The sequence below is a fragment of the Diabrotica undecimpunctata genome, chromosome 4 (genome assembly GCF_040954645.1).
Source record: "Diabrotica undecimpunctata isolate CICGRU chromosome 4, icDiaUnde3, whole genome shotgun sequence".
Lineage (NCBI taxonomy): Eukaryota > Metazoa > Arthropoda > Insecta > Coleoptera > Chrysomelidae > Diabrotica > Diabrotica undecimpunctata.
The window spans coordinates 62,927,285-62,945,441 of NC_092806.1; the positions used below are offsets into that span (position 1 = coordinate 62,927,285).

The 18,157-nt window shown below is 32.3% G+C and overlaps 1 protein-coding gene across 3 annotated transcripts in view; it reads right to left on the reverse strand.

The window, feature by feature from the left end:
- LOC140439587 (protein wings apart-like) overlaps window positions 1-18,157 on the reverse strand; it is a 103,022-nt gene that overhangs the window by 67,641 nt on the left and 17,224 nt on the right. The gene's annotated exons all lie outside the window — the stretch shown is intronic.

The window sequence follows — 18,157 nt, forward strand, 5'->3', positions numbered from 1 at the left end:
TTGTATTCCTATATTTTATTTCAATATTTTCCTATTACAAATAAATCCGCTGATTAATTTCTTAAGTCCCCTCGTAGCCCTACCTTCACTTACTTTATCGTACAAGAAACAGAAACCCCACTCTTAAATAATTTACTTCTATCAATCCGACCCGATTTAATTTCTTTTTAAAATGAACCAGCAAACGAGAAGGTATTATTATTAAAAATATAAGTCCTCGTGGTCAGAAACTTCCAACGGTCTGGGTAAGTTAATACTTTGCTCCTTTTACAACAACATATTTTCATACTTTAATCAAGAACACTTTTAGTTTTTCGTATAATTTTGTGTACGCAAGTACTTAAAAACTGCTTACAATTTTTATTTTCTTTTTACCTTTGCTGTAATAATAATAATTCAATATAAATCGTATTTATCGCACAACTTTGTCTTTTTCATTTTTCATTTAATAATTTATCTATTAATTACAATTATTAATTTGTGAGTTTTGGCAACATCAGAGAATTCTGGATCGGTATACAGGTCTCGGAGAGAAGAGCTTTCCGCTTGCCAGAATTCTTCTGTTGTTGGACAAAACTCGTGCCATGACGAGTTTTATAGCGACTTTTGTTTTTCTAGCCACCTTGGTTTTTATTCAAGAGAATCCACCTTGGTTTTTATTCAAGAGAATCCACCTTGGTTTTTATTCAAGAGAATCCACCTTGGTTTTTATTCAAGAGAATCCACCTTGGTTTTTATTCAAGAGAATCCACCTTGGTTTTTATTCAAGAGAATCCACCTTGAAGAATACAAAAATGAAATTGTTTTTTTTGGAATAAGAAATCCATCTCGATTTTGAAAGTCCGCATGGCTTTGGATTGGAGAGGGATCCACATGGTTTCGGCTTAGCGGCATGGTTTTTGCAGACATTGTATGGTCCGAGTTGAGAAGGAAACAGCAGGAGGATTTCTCATAGAGTAGAGCTAAGTTTCTTTATTTCTTGAGATTTTGTATATAGATGCTTAATTCCCTGTTGTTAGAACCTCAATTTAATTGTTGTTACATTTTGAATTATTAAAATATAAATAAATAAAGATATGTGTTAAAGAAATTATTTTATTAATAATTCCCGATTTCTCAAATTAAGTTAGTTTATGCCGAACATCACCCCTGAGGGGTTTCAATGTGCAATGGGTGAGCTAGCCGTTACAACTTATACTTGATAGAGAAGTGCTAAATGCAGCGTGTGTATCTTTGCAAGATATTTCAACAAATGAGAAAGGAAGCGATTTTATTGCTCAAACCAAAAGGACTGTATGAAGCGATACATGGAGTACTAAGTTTTGGAACTAAACATATTGCTGTATATACAGGCTGTGACGTGACAAGTTTTGATTAAAAGTAATGGCGTTATACAGTTATGTTAAAAATCTGAAATTACGAAGCTGTAGGTTTCGGATGACGTTGAGTTGAAATATAATGTCTTGAATGTGGCACTTCAGGTTATAGCGGATGTAGACGTCAACTGTATTATTTTAAATAGAACCTAATATTTCTACTTTATTTTTGAATTCTACATGAAATTTTATATGAAATTTGTGCACAATGTCCTATACTAAAAATGAATTATTTTCGAGATATTTCGATTTTTTTTCAAAATTTTGAAAATATCCTTGTCCACATTGAATAACGATATCCCCATTAATAACGAGGCTGTTGACGTGAAATTGTAACCAACCAACAAAAAGCGCTTAAAGCAATTATTAACCGTTACTCCAAATGCCTAACTCATTGATATTGCATACAGGGTGTTTTAAACTTGGACGCCAACATGCACAATTTAAGTCATTTATAAGTTGCTTACTTCAAATAGAACACCCTATATTTTATTATATTTTCCGCTGTATTTTTTAAGTTAATTCGTTTAGTATCGGCATTCCCTATACCAAATCCAACCACTTTTGAGATATTTCATTATCTAAGTTAAAACATAATAACTGTCAAATGTCATCACTGTCAAAAATTTGATAGTTAGAACGTTAATTGTTTATATGTATTGTTTCGACAGTTTTCTTCGCCAGTTTGTATTTCATAGTAAATAATAGCAAATGTAGGATTTATTAACGATTATTTTTTAAATCTTATTATTTACGGCGAGTGTAATAGAATTGTTAAAAGGATTTGTTGTGTTTCTGTGGAAAGATATCCAAATGGACCAAATGCAACTGGTGATATTGTAAGAAGGTTGCTTAAAAACTCCAGTCAGTTTGGTCAATTTAATATTAAAATGAATAAAAAAAACTAGTAGTGGAAAATGACATAGACGAAATTAATGTTTTGGGTTATTTTCCGGCCTCTCCAAATGCTTCCATCAGGCGATCTTCTTCGAAGGGTACAATTCTGTGAATGGTTTTTAATGAAGACCTAAGAGGACAAAAACTTCATAAAAAAGTTATATGGTCTGATGAAAAAAGTTTAGCAAGAAATGGATTATTTAATTGATATAATTCCCATATTTAGTCTAACGAAAATCCACATGTTAGAGAACGTTATTTCCAATATAGTTGAAGTTTTAATGTTTTTTGTGCAATAAAAAACAATAAAATTTTAGCATGAAAATTTAAATGGTGCAAGACATTGCCACCTTTTAGAAGCAGTCATACAAACGGCGCGCGGCGTTATACGAGCGAAAACGTTCATTTTCACGACATTTTTTATTGAACCAAAGAACGAGATCAATAATACATTAAACTCTATTATTAATAACAAAATATTGAAAAGGCTCGGTCTCTATAAACTTTGAATTGCAGCGTTGGCGGCAAAATAAATGAAAATGTTGCCTAACATCGCGACACTTCAAGAAATTACTATTTTAATATGGGGTTACATCGTCACGAGCCTTTACAACCGCGGCAAACCTGTCTGGCATTATTCGTACTAAGGATTTATACAAGTCAGGGTCAAAACTATCCCATAATTCACTTAATTTACTCTTTAAATCGGCGACGGTTCTCTGGGGATCATTACGTAATTTCTGTTTCATCTTATGTCAGAATGTCTCAATAACATTAAGCTTTGGACTGTTCGAAAGTCATGAGACGACTTTAATGTTATTGTCTCCAAACCATTTTTCAGTTGTTTTAGCTGTATGGCATGCAGCACCGTTCTGCGGAATATAAAATTCAAGTCCTGGTAGAGATCGTGAGCACTTAGTACAATATTATTTTTCAAAATTTACTAGACCCGTTGATGACATCCAGCCCCAAATCATAATTCCTTTGGGAAACTTCACAGTTCTTTTGAGGCGATCTTAATGAAATGCTTCATTTTGACTTCTAATAACCCGTTTTCGAAAGTCTCCCACGCAAACATCAAATTTCGATTCGTCACTGAATATCACTCTGAACCAGTCAACGGTACATAAAAACTTTAAGCAACCACTTCAATTGGGCAAGATCGAAGATTTCATGGACCGTTGACGACTGGTCCAAGTCATATTCAGTGACGAATCAAAATTTGATGTTTACGTGGTAGACTTTCGAAAACGGGTTATCAGAAGTAAAAAATGAAGCATTCCATAATCAAGATTGCCTCAAAAGAACTGTGAAGTTTCCCAAGGGAATTATGATTTGAGTGTGCGAGTCATCAGCTGGTCTAGAAAGATATGGGGTGGTGAAAGCCACAATTAACGCAGCAATTAAAGTATCAAGAAATTTTGAAAAATAGTCTGGCAACAAGTGCTCACGATCTCTACCCGGACTTGAATTTTATATTCCAGCAGGACGGTGCTGTATACCATACAGCTAAAATAACTAAAAAATGGTTTGGGAGACAATAACATTAAAGTACTCTCATGGCCTTCGAACAGTCCAGACCTTAATTTTATTGGGACATTGTGGCATAAGATGAAACAGAAATTGCGTAATGATCCCCAGAGAACCGTCGCCGATTTAAAGGGTAAATTAGGTGAATTATGGAATAGTTACGACCCTAACTTGTGTAACTCCTTAGTACGAACAATGTCAGAGAGAATTACGATGTAACCCCATATTAAAATAGTAATTTCTTGAATTGTCCGAACATTTAGTTGTCACGATTTTATGTAACATTTTCGTTTATTTTCCGCCAACGCTGAAATTCAAAGTTGATAGAGACCGAACCATTTCAATATTTTGTTCTTAATGATAAAGTTTAATGTATTATTATTGATCTCGTTCTTTGGTTCACTAGGAAAGATCGTGAACATAAAGGTTTTCAATAAATTTTCGTTTGTCCGAACATTTAGTTGTTAGGGCTCGTATACTTTAAGAAATGGATGAGAGCTTTAGCTTGGTATAAGCAAAATGGAGTACCTCCTCATAAATTTGGGCCTGTTGCTTAGCATCTTTCCAAACCTGTTACGACAAAGAAAGATATGATTCAGAAAGTCTTACTTGCTTTTAATTCTCTAACGCCCTAATATTATAACTATAAAACTGAATGGATTTTATTTTTTCATTTAATTCATTTTAAAGCAAAGTCGTAATCAAATAAAATAATCATAATTGAATTTTCTATAAGATGCGGCTGGTTAAAAATGTTTCAATTTATTACCGTTTACTCCAGCCATCAGAGACGAAAATGCCACTGAATCTCTAAAAATAATACGAACAAGCTGAATTTTGCCGAGAATGTCAATTGTACGACGCCAAAAAAGATACAAAAAAGTTTACCACTTTTAACTCTGGGGTTTCCCCTAAAACCTCCTTGCAGAGGGGGCAAAACGAAAAAAAATCGATATACCAAGAATCTGTAGGCAAAAAAAAAATTTCAAATAAAAATGTAGCTAAGATTATTGTTTGTTTGTGTTTATATGACTGCGGATACTAAATCTATTCGCCAATCTTACAATTTTTACTCATTTTTTCATTAGTCATTGTTTCGTATACAATCTTATCCTAAATCTATTACTAGAATTGATCTCTAATATATAGTCTTTTTTTGGTAATTTGTTTCTAGTTTTTTTTTCTATTAGGTGCTTTTTAGTTATTTATATATAAAATAGGTGATGGGGTCCTCAGGGTTCCACAGCAAACTCTTCTGTAGCTATCTACTTAATTCAATAGCTACTTTACTGTGGACTGTCAAAGTTCCTCATTTTTTCTCTTTTTTTATTTTTATTTATTTTTTTTTTAATTATTATTTATTTCTTATATATTTTTTTTAATTTTCTTTTTTTATTATTTTTTATATTCTAACAAATTACAAAGAAATACTTACTCTATATTTACAATTACAATTTCATTTTAATATCTAAAACATGTTTATACAATAAACTATATAAAAACTCATTTTAATTTTGAACAAAAATGACCATTAGCATTTTTTATGTAGAATACACCGTTCTATCAGAAACAACGCTTCAAGCGATCGGCGATTTTAAATGTCATTTACGTGCACGAAATCAATGTTAAATAAAATTTGAATCAGCTCGGCGGTAAAAATTCGATATCTTTTGATCAGGGTATCGATCATCGACAAAAATCAAGATGCGTTTAAAAGGTAAAGAGTTCAACTTTTGTGAAATCTTTGTATTTTGCTGCAAATAAACTCAGTTTTTATAAATGTGTTAAATAAATAATTATGGCGCGATTTTTGCCATTTTTTATGATTCTGATGAGATCAATACAATTTATACCTTTTATTAACCGGATACTATGTCGTTTCGATTACTAGAGCCTAATCTTCAAAACCTATAGCATAAAGGTTGAGTTTTAGCAACACATGTGACGCATTTGAAATATGCTTAAAAACGCTGAATTTAAACTTTCACATTACAAACAATCTAAAACATTTAAAACTGCTCTTTCTCAAGTATACTATAAAGTTTTTCAAAAGACCCAACTTTTGCTACAAATCACACCCAAAATCGTCTTCTTTTAGGCATTTCCCGTGACGTGCGATTGTTTGTAATATAAAAGTTTAAATTCTGCGCTTTTTAGTCATATTTAAAATGTCTTATATTTGCTGCCACATATCAAATTTAAAATTTCATGTTATAGGTTTTAAATGTTGTTCTTTAAAAATGGAAATTTCACTACGACCGGTCAATAAAAGTAATAAATTTTATTGATCTCACCAGAATCGTAGAAAATGGTAAAAATCGCGCAATGTTTATTTATTGAACAGATTTATAGAAACTGACTTCATTTGCAACAAAATACAAAAATTGCATATCAAAAGCTGCACTCTTCACCTTTAAAACGCAATTTGGTATATGTCGATAGAATACTCTGATCAAAAGATATCGAATTTTTACCGTCAACTCGATACAAATTTTGCACGGGCAACTGACATTGAAAATCGCCGGTCGCTTCAAGGGTTGTTTCTGAGAGAATGGTTCATTCTACACAATAAGTGCCAATAAACATTTTTGTTCAGAATTATCTTTAGCAACATTTTTTATTTGAAACATTTTTTTCTACGGCCTACAGATTCTTAATAAATTGATTTTTTTGCCCCCCTACGAAGGGGGCTTTCAGAGGAAGCCCGGGGGTAAAAGTGGTAAACTTTTTTACATCTTTTTTGGGGTACAAAAATTGATATTCTCGGCAAAATTCAGCGTGTTCGTATGATTTTTACGGGTCAAATCTCTGACGACTGGACTAGTTGCTGCAAAATAGCAATACATACAAAAAAAAGAGAGGGAAACAAGCCTTTTCTTGTTCAATGTATTTCAACCACTTAGATTGCACTTAGTACCTTCATAATTCGCTTAGAAAATTGTTATAGTAATTTTTATAATACTTTTATAGAAACTGTCTTTAATTGCGGAAAAACGCAAAAATTGCACAAGAAAGCTTCACACTCTGAGATAGGACACTCTGACCAAAAGATATCGAATTTTTACCGTCTAATTGATACAAATTTTATTTAAAATTGATTTCGCGCTTATAGTCGCGTCACTTAAGCGATATTTTTGAGAGTTTTCAAACGTTTTCAATTTTTAGACCACACTCCATACTACAAAGAGTAATATAAGCTACCTAATGCATACGTCATTCTCTTAAACATGACCTTTAACAACATCAGTCATTTTACATCGTTTATATCCAATATTAAATAATTAAAAAATTTTAAATCCCAACACCTGGATTGCTGTTATCATTTTTAACATCATCAAAGTTTTGAATCTTTTGGCTGTAGTAATGCTATGTTTAACTAATATTGTTTCATGGTACATTGACATTTTGTTTTCGACACCGTTCATGGGTATCTTGTCAATCAGTTACCAGCTGAAGTCCGTTTGAAGAGGTTTACTCTCCGGACACTGGAACTCACTTAAAGCATGGGCGTATGTTACCTGAAGTAAAATTTAATTAAAATATTAAACATCAAATATTATTAACAACATCATGTACAATCTTTGGTAACATTATATATTTTAAAGGGTTTTTACCCTAATATTTTGGTGGCTCAGGCATGATAACCTGTAAGTATAACCATTTTGCTTTTTAACCTTAGTCAAAATTTTAAACCACGTTTGCTTTAATTAAATGGTTTATACTTATTTTAGGTATTTTTAACCTGATGATAGAACTGTTGTTCCGAAGACGTTCGTGTTTTTAATGTAGCCCTTTTAAGGGTTTTTATAAAATATACCCATTTACAAAGATTAACCTCTTTTTGTGATACGTGGTATACAGCCAGCTGCAGGAATTATTTTCCTTGTGGATTTTTTTCAAACGGTTTATTTTACACAAAAAATGCTAATAAACATTTTTGTTTAAAATTGTCTCAGCTACGTTTTTTATTGAAAATATTTTTTTTCTACAACGCACAGATTCTTGGTAAATCGATTTTTTCCGTTTTTCCCCTACGAGGAGGGGGGTGGTTTTAGAGGAAACCCGGGGGTAGGAATATTAAACTTTTTGCATATTTTTGGGGTCCCAAAATTAACATTCTCAGAATTCAGCTTGTTATGGTTTTTATTGTTATATATATATATATATATATATATATATATATATATATATATATATATTGTTATTAGCATGTTATAAATATCTTGAAGATATAAAAAATTTTATCTAAAAAAAGCTCCGAAAGAAAAAGGTAATGGCTTAAAAGTTATCCTATTGTATATAACTTCGTCACGAATGCCGGTCTACTTTGACCGGTTGTATCTCAGAAACCACTGCTCGTAATTTAACTTTTTTTCTTTTTTTAAAAAAGTCTTTTCCAACGTCGTTTCCTGAATTTAATTTAAGCTATTAGTTACCGAGATATCCTATTTGTTTATAAGCCAAAAAATTGTTTATAATTTTAAAACATTCCTGAGACCGTCCAAATAATCCGATTTCATTTCCATAAAGTACATTAGATAGGTTCAATACGGTTTTTATTAGTACAAAATTGGTAAACTTCTATATGGTCTAGTTTTTGTTGTGAAAGATTTAAAAAAATTGGATTAAAAAAAATTTCGAATGCAAAATTACTACGCGAAATCTATTAAATCAAGTTTAATGCAATTTGATAAGCTGTTTGATTATGTTATAAAGATTTTTAGACGAATTATGAATGTCATTAGTGCAGCAGTGCAAGTTTTTGAAAAATATTGAAAAAAATGGCTTGTTTCCCCCTCTTTTTTTTGTATTTATTGCTATTTTGCAGCAAGGGTAATAAATTCAAACATTTTTAAACAGTCGTATCTTATAAAAAATTCAATTGTCGTTATTTTATTTCCGTACGACTTTGCTCCAAAATGAGTTGTTTTAAAGTTATAAGCGAGGAAATTAGAAAAAAAAATCGATGTTTTTAGTAATTTGTTCCAGACCTATTTGAGAGGGAGGTTAAGTCAATTATTATTTCTGAACTTATCACTTAACTATATCTGCAAAAATCCGAATGCCACCTCTCACATCCAAATTTAGTCGATTTTTTACACATCCGCCCTGATCTATTTAGTTATTTTAGTTTGTAAGTTATTTAATTAAATTGAGAGGTTACGTAGGTCTTGTATTTTCAAGAAAATAAAAGAAAATTGATTTATTTTTTAATTTCATATGGAAGTATAGTACTACAAGAGAATTCACACCAAATTTGAAGTAGATTCGAGCAATATAACCGAAGATTAGAACCGAATAGAACAGTTTAAAAATTTTAAACGCGGTTTCTCGAAACTTTCTTTTTCCGTGTGGTAGGCACGATTTCTTGAGAATGAATCGACCAATATTGCTGAAACTTTGCGCAGTTCTTCTTTATAGTATTGTTTCGTGACTGAACGAAGGAATTACAAAAATAATAAAGTTTAAAGTTTTGACATAAGTAAGTTTGAATTAATTTTCGTTTCATATTTTTTAGCATTTTTCAGATTCCCATCGTTTTTAAAACATTTTTCGTATAAAACAAGAACCAGTCTACCGATTTAAAATCCCTTCAATCACAAAACAATAATATAAAGTTGAACTGTGCAAAGTTTCAACAAAACCGGTCGATTTATTTTCGAAAAATCGTGCCTACCACAAGCAAACACAGTTTCGATAAAAGCGCGTTTGAAGTTTTTAAACTGCGACCGCGCTGTATTCAAATCTCTATAACTCCGGTAATATTGCTCAAATTCACTTTTGATTTGGTGTGAATACTCTTGAAGTACTATACTTTCATATGAAATAAAAAAAATAATCATACATAGTCAACGTTTTTGATGATATCCTCAACTAATAGACCTTTCATGCTGTTGGTTACTTTTCATAATTAATAACTTGCATATTTAACATAATTACTATATTTTAACATACATAATAAAATATCTATAAAGTAGATGGATTTAGATATAGGAAATATAGGCCAGGGAAAAAAGCAAAAAAAGTACCTTGTTTTTGACACTCGTTCGGCCAGGCAAAGGACAGTTGTTTTGAGTAGTATGGACCTCTGTAACAAATACCTATATGTTTCCTGCAGTCGATTTTTTGGACTTAATTAGTTATTAACAAATTAAGGTCAAAAAAACGGAAAATTTTTGCTTTTTTCGTCTATTAGCAAAAAGTTAAGCATTTTAAACAAATTTTAGAAGAGAAGAAACTTATAAGTCATATAAAAACCTTCAAAATGGCGTTTTCTAAATGTTTCTAATCCTTATTTGTTGCTTAGGAAGTTGCAAAATAAGTCAAAAATTTTGGTTTTTTTAGATGGTAGGGTCAGGTGGGGTTAATGTAAACGATTTTTGCACTTTTCAACTAAAAATTTACATATTTTGTGTTTAACAGAGACAATTCTATATCTTTGGTAATACCTACTTAGTTTCAGTTGTTTTACCCATTTTCTCGAAATTTCGTGTTCGTATTAGTTATGATAAGGGCTTCAGGGGCTGTTTACAATTACCCGAACCAAAAATTCAAACTACAAAAATATAGGGGTAAATGGAAACACGCAATTCGTTGTCATATTAATTTTATATTGAATTTTTACGGGGAAATTGTGAACGACAATGCAAGTGAACATTTTAAACACATGTAATGTATTTTACAATGATGTTCACAATTACCCCTATATACAGTTAGTGCACACAAATGCCGACAAAAATAAGCTGAATCAAAGTTTATTTTTCGAAAACACTGACAGTGCCCGGAAAAATGTGAATTGTCTACGTTTCGTTGAAATTGTGGACTCAGGTAGCAAGACCTCGATCATTTCAAATTCAATTGACGAAATATCGGTTTCCTTTTCGACGAATTCAGTTCCAAATTTATGGTTGCGCGTAAATCCAACTACTGCAATGTCACCATTTTTTTCATCTACGTCGCGTACACGGCAGACATATTTATAACATGTGTTTTTTCTGGTTTCTGATTTCTGCTATCATATATATGTTTGGCTTAATTAGGTGCCATTCTGGCAGTTTATATTCAACATCCTGAAGATTTTCTGCTGCATCGTCTTGGGCAAATTTCATTTCATTTAGCTCTTCAACCGAGTCGTCATCATAGGGCACTTCATTTTCTTCTTCGCTTGAACTGCACTCCTTATGTTTTCCTTTTAATTTCTCTTTGGGAGTCTTTTTCATACGAGGCCTAGATTTTCGTGCAGTTTTCTCCTCTTTTTTACGTGCTGCTTCTTTAAGTAGTTCGACAAATTCAATAGTCGTTAGCACCTCTCCATACTGGGCTTGTTTTAATCTTGGTATAACTTTTTTGGGTTCTACAGAATTTCTGTTGGGGTCCACATTTAGTGTTTTAACAATTGCTGATGAGAATGTAGCAACAATATCTGAAGCAGCAGTAATACACTTGACATCTAAAGTGGCAACATCTAAAGTGACAGATCCGGACGGACCCTGCTGTACTCGTAGTGGTTCTGCCTCTGTGGGAATTCCGTCACTATTGTTTGTTTCTAGTTCGAATTCACTATGTTCGCCCTGTTGAATGTTATGATCTTGAATGGCTCTCCGCTTGTAGTCTTTAAACCTTTTCAAATCAGTAGGATTAAATTCATCTTCTGGAAACTTCTTAGGGTTGACTGGAAATACCCCTGTGGTTACAAATCCGCTTTTAATATTATTCTCAGTGAAAGCTTCATTCCACACTTGTCCTAAAAGCTCAGTAAATTCTTTTTCTGTAGGCGTCCTGCTCCGTGCCTCATATGTTTCTTTCCATAAGCAAAAAGGTTTTTCTCCCAGCAAGTTTTTACCGGACTGAAAACACACTTATCCAGCGGCTGCAGCCTGTCTGTTAAATGGCTGGGAAACTTGACTAATACTATTTTGTTTTCAAGTGCCCACTCAATAATCCTCAAACTTATGTGACTCTTATGTCAGTCATATAACAATAACACTTTCTGGTCAGGTAGATGTTTTGTCGCTCGCAAATCCTTCGCCCACTTTACGAAAACAGAGTGGAACCAATTGTAGAACTGGAGTTCCTCCATCCATCCATTTGCTGACACAGAATAAACTGTTTCTGGGAAAGCTTCTTCCGAGGTCCACCTTGCCTGCACTGCACACCCTTTAAAAACAATGAAGGGTGGCAGAAAAGAACCATCAGCCGCAACGCAAGCCAGAACACTTGTGGACTCTCTCCCCGAACCACCAGAGACTCTTGAGAGAGTTTTTCCTCGTTCTCCAATCGCCATTATTCTCGATGGATCGTTCCCAAAGCCACTTTCATTTGCATTGAAAACAAACGCAGCATTATCAATCTTTTCCTCGATAACCACTTTTTCCAAAGTTTTATAGAAACTATAGATGACTTCTGGTTTTCTCTGATCTTTTCTGGTCTTTTGGAGATGTTCAGGCTTTTTGAAGGTCAACGTTTTATGTTGATTCATAAAGCTGTAATACCAGTCTAAGCCAGGACGGCCATCCTTAAATGGTGTTTATAAATTACTTTCTTAATTCGATTTCGACGAAATCGAATTAAGCCTAGCTGAGGTAAAAAGAACGATCAAAACTTTAAAGAACAAAAAAGCAGAAGGTCCCGGCGGAATACCAAATGAATTGATAAAAAACGGATCGGAAAAGTTATTCCGTATGATACATAAAATGTTTGAGAGAGCACTGAATGGAGAAGACTTACCGGCAGAATGGACCCAAGCTTATATGACATCAATATACAAGAAAGGAAATAGAAAAAACTGCGAAAACTATCGGGGAATCAGCATTATATCGTCTATAGGCAGACTGTATGGAAAGACCATAAAGGAAAAATTAGAAATATATATACAAGATAAAATCGGAGAAGACCAGGCAGGTTTCACAGCGGGGAAAGCATGCTTAGACCACATTTACACGGTCGAACAACTAATAGAAAAAAGAATGGCCAAAAATAGATCCGTCCATCTGGCTTTTGTTGATCTTAAGAAGGCATATGACTCAATACCTAGAACCAAGCTATGGGAAGCAATGGAAGACATCGAAGTTCCACGAAGATTAATAAACGCGGTAAAAGCACTCTACAAGAATAACGAAGTAGCTATCAAAACGGGCAATAGAATATGCAGGCCATTTAAGACGACAAAGGGACTACTACAGGGTTGCTCCACATCTCCCACCCTGTTCAAAATATTCCTGGAAAAAACCCTGAAACCATGGAAAAGAAAGTGCGAAGGAATGGGTATACCAGTAAGGAACGAATATCTATATACGCTAAGTTTTGCCGACGACCAAATAGTGATCGCACAAGACGAGGATGACCTCAGTTTTATGATGAGAAAACTGGAGCAGGAATATACAAAGAATGGGATGGAAATAAACCTAAAGAAAACTGAATACCTAACAACGGAGAATACAGAAATAAAACAGCTGGAAATAGACGAAGGTAAACAAATCAAAGGAACAGACAAGTATAAGTATTTAGGTTTCATAATATCAAACAAAGGAACAACGGAGGAAGAGATAAAAAATAGACTAGGACAAACAAGAGACTGCATACGAAAATTGAACCCGGTACTATGGGATAAGAACATCAGCATGAAAACAAAGAAAAAAATATATAATACCATGACAAGAAGTATCCTCACTTATGGGTGTGAAAATTGGACAATAAATAAGAAAACCAAAAACAAAATAAGAGCAACAGAGATGGAATTCCTAAGGAGAAGCTGCAGAGTAACAAGAAGAGACAGAATAAATAACATGGAGATTAAGAGGAGAATGGGAATGAACTCCGACATAATAGACTACATCAAACAGAAGAGATTAACATGGTACGGACATGTCAGAAGAGCAGACCAAAATCGGTGGATAAATAGAATAACAGAGTGGAGCCCGATAGGAAGAAGAAAGAGAGGCAGACCCCGAAGATCTTTCAGAGATGAGGTGGACGAAGCAATGAGTAGAAGAAACCTACAGGAAGGGGACTGGCTAAACAGGAAAAATTGGAGAAAACGGTTGAGTGAAGGAATACAGTGAAAACTGTGGAAATCCTTGTATATATATATATATATATATATATATATATATATATATATATATATATATATATAAATTACTTTCTTTGACAAAAGTTGCAATTAGGCCTCGAAGTTCTTCTTTATTACAGGGGTATCCCATTCGTGCTCGAGCCATTAAACATTCTACTATTTGTTCTTCCACCTCGTCAAGTAACACAGTAGGACGTCCACCTCCCATTTTGTTTTCTGGTACTTTTCTGCCCTTGAATCTATGGAAGATAACTGCCAGAGGAACATTATGCCTGAACATGCCTGAACATTATGACGATAAGTGCAATTTTTGTTTTTTACATCACTAACTGCTCTTAACAAATCCTCTTGAGAGTATCTCTCCACAGTTTTCTTTTTAATATATTTTCTGGGCATTTTTACTCAACCCTGGAATAAAATAAATACGATAAGTTGTTGTTTACAATAACCCCATATTAGTGTTTACATTTTCCCCACAGACAAATTTTGAAGGGGTAAATGTAAACACTCATTTGTTCAGTATCAGCTCGTAATATTGAGGTTAGATCAACAAAATACATTTATTTACATGTACACATTACTACTCACAGCAATAAATGATTTAAAACTTACCTTTCAGTACCTCTTTTATTCACGAGCAGGTAATGCGACCGAAATGAATTAATAAATATAAAACACTATCCAAAACTTTTCAGCATGGTACGCCTCGAATCAGATGAATCACACTAAACTGTACGACTGCGTATCGGACCGGTGTGCGCCGAACAGCATAGGCGCGCGAAGCTCTCGTATTTTGAATTCCTGATGAATCAGAGCGTTGTTTACAATTACCCCTAGTTCACATTTACCCCACCTGACCCTAATAACTTTTTTGAAAATAAACTTAAAACATTTATATTTCACGGAATGCTGTGTCTTATAGTGCTTAAAATATGGTCAAAATTTCAAAGTAATCGGTCAAATAGTTAAAAAGTTATTTTATTTGTTTATCCAAAATTAATTTTTTTTGCAACAATATAAGTCAGAAAATTACTTTTAGTAATTGTAAGAATAGTTTCTGGAAGAAGAAGACTTGTTCTATTAATTACATTGAAAAAAATTAAGAAGTCGATTTTTTGCTTAATAACAATTAGAATAACTTTTTAACTATTGCCTATAAAAATATTATTTTTTTTATATTTAAAAAGCCTGAATTTTTTCATAAATTTAAAAGAACAAAATTGTCCTAAAATAATTTGCGACAAAGTAAGCCTCTTTTTAATTTAATTCATAGCAGCTTTGTTTATAAAAATTAAGAAATCTAATTAGCGCTATTTGAAGGAATATACTTTATAGTTTTAATGTACCAAATTCTAAAAATATTGCCCTTTAATGGAATCATCCACAAAGCTTCAAAACGTGTTCTTTGAAATCGACAGGCATTGAAACTCGCGGGAGCTGAAGGGAGGGGGAAGGAGCTGTTAAGTGTATCTCTGGTCCTTTTTTTGTTTTTCAAACATAACTGTCTAAAAAAAAATTTTTTTTTCAATTTTTTTTTTTAAATATTTAAGGTAAGTTTGAATGTAAAACAGAAATATTTATGATTAATGTATACTTCTTTAATAAAATTGTAAATAATTTATTAATACTTTGAAATGATAGAAATAAAGTTGGAATAATTTCTTTTCCCACAAATTTTACTTATATATATTTTTTTATCCTATCTATGTAAATTCGTCAATCTATTTTTTACAATATTGTAAGTAAATTTAATCTAAAACATCTAATTTTTTCATTACAATAATTGCAAGTATTCAAATATACATTCAAAGATCATGTTATTCACAAAATGAATTTTTTACATGTTGTAAGGGACCCCTTCAATTTTTTTGGACTCTTTTGTTTCGCTATTTAAATGAAATGTTTACAATATTTCAAAACTATACTGAAGACAACAATTCGAATTCACAATGAATTCAGAAAGGGTCGATATTGTCTCACTTTTTACACAACAAGACCACTTATCTCTCATTAAACATTGTATGTCCAACACATATTTCATCTTCCAAAATCAATTCTACAGACAAATAAATGGTGCCCCAATGGGCTCCCCTCTATCTCCTGTGATTGCCAATATCTTTATGGAAGACTTCGAGACCCGAGCACTATCCACATCAATGCTCAAGCCCACATGTTGGCTACGATATGTTGACGATACATTCGTCATTTGGCCTCATGGCAGGGATGCTTTGGTGTCTTTTCAAACCCATCTGAATAGTATACATCCTAGTATCCAGTTCACGATGGAGATGGAAACTGATTCATCCCTACCGTTTCTCGATGTTTTCATAAAGAACAACCAATCCCAAGGTTTTCATTATTCTGTCTATCGAAAACCCACACATACCAATCGTTACTTGCATGCAAAACTCTCACCATCCACCTTCACAAATTAATTCAGTCATTAATACCCTTGTCTCCAGATCAATACGCCTTTCCGATGATGCAAGTAGATCCGCTGAGCTCTCTTGTTTAAAACAAGCCCTCATCCAAAACCGTTACCGCGAAAATCACATCAATAGGAGCATCCACAGACATCAATCTCCCACTCAATCTCAATCCAAAGACTCAGACCATTATCATACGAAAGCTTTTCTTCCTTACATCAAAGCAATATTTACCCCCCAACAAAAACTTTCATCTCTTATCCGATCAATCACAGACAATATTCCAAATGAACAGCACGGAGTTTATGAAACTCCATGTGTAGACTGTCCCCGATCCTATATAGGCCAAACAAATCGTAGAATTCAAAATAGGATTTATGAACATTCCATTTCTGTTCGCAATTCCGATTCAATTTCAGCTCTCGGTCAACATCATCTTCATACAGGTCACAAAATTGATTTTGAAAACTCCAGAACCGTAGCCCCCATCCGCTTCTATAAACCAAGAATTATCCGAGAAGCCATAGAAATAGAAAAAAGACCAAATTGCCTTAACAAAAGAGATGACGCCATACGGTTACCTTCTACATGGAGACCTCTCATAAAGAAAAAAAAAACCCCTCCATTCAATATATTATATATATATATTATATATATATATATATATATATATATATATATATATATATATATATATATAGTAGACTCCCTCTATAACGAGAACTGAAATGACAGACTAATTACCTCGTTATAAGCCGATCTCGTTATATCAGACAATAATAATACTGTGCATACATATGAATCTGTAGTTTTCTAAACCATTAACTTCCTATAGTGAAGCCATTCGGAGCAATATAAGATGCTAATAAATATTGTTTGAATGGCGTTTTTGAAAAAAAGTTATTTACTTTTATTGTCAATGAAATATATTAAAACATAAAAGAGTTGTTTACTTTTATTATCAATGATATACGTTAAAACAAAAAATCTGTACTTATATTTTTTTCCAACTACATAATGTATAAATAAAGCGTGTTTTCAAGGATAACATAAACTATTGCTTCTGCAATTTTAAGAACTGTCATTTTTAACTGCTTTAAATGGTCCAGTATCATTCTATCATAATATTTTCTAAAGATGTGAAACAGTTGTAGGTATTTATTCATTGTAAAGAAGTTTATTGCGGGCTTCAGTTAAGTTTATTGAGGGGTTGTTTAAAAAGGTATTTATTTATAGCCACGACCGGACCAAAAACGTAAAAAACACGTTTTTTGGATCTTATTTTCTCTCGTTATAACCAAATTTGCCTCGCTATAGACGGTTATAGTTCAATAGAAATTTCACATGACATTTAATGTATCTCGTTATAAGCGAAACCTCGTAATAACCGTGTTCGTTATAGAGGGAGTATACTGTATATATATATATATATATATATATATATATATATATATATATATATATATATATGTATATATATATATATATATATATATATATATATAATTATCTAATTATATGACACGTTATATTTCCGTATATTATAATATTTTGTAATACAATAAAAAATTTAAAAAAAAAACAATATATTGAAAAATTTTCTGCAAATAATTTATTAGCTTTAGTTTTTATTAGTGCATTTTAGCGAGAAATAAAACCTAGTTTATTTAAGATTTTTTATTTCCAAAGCAATATTATTTTTAGAAACAATTGAATACGATAATTTGTTGTTGTTATAAATATAATAAATTATTTACAATTTTATTAATAAGTATAAATTAATCATAAATATTTATGTTTTCAAATAAAAATGATCTCAAATTACAATAAAAATTTGAAAACAAATGATTTAAACA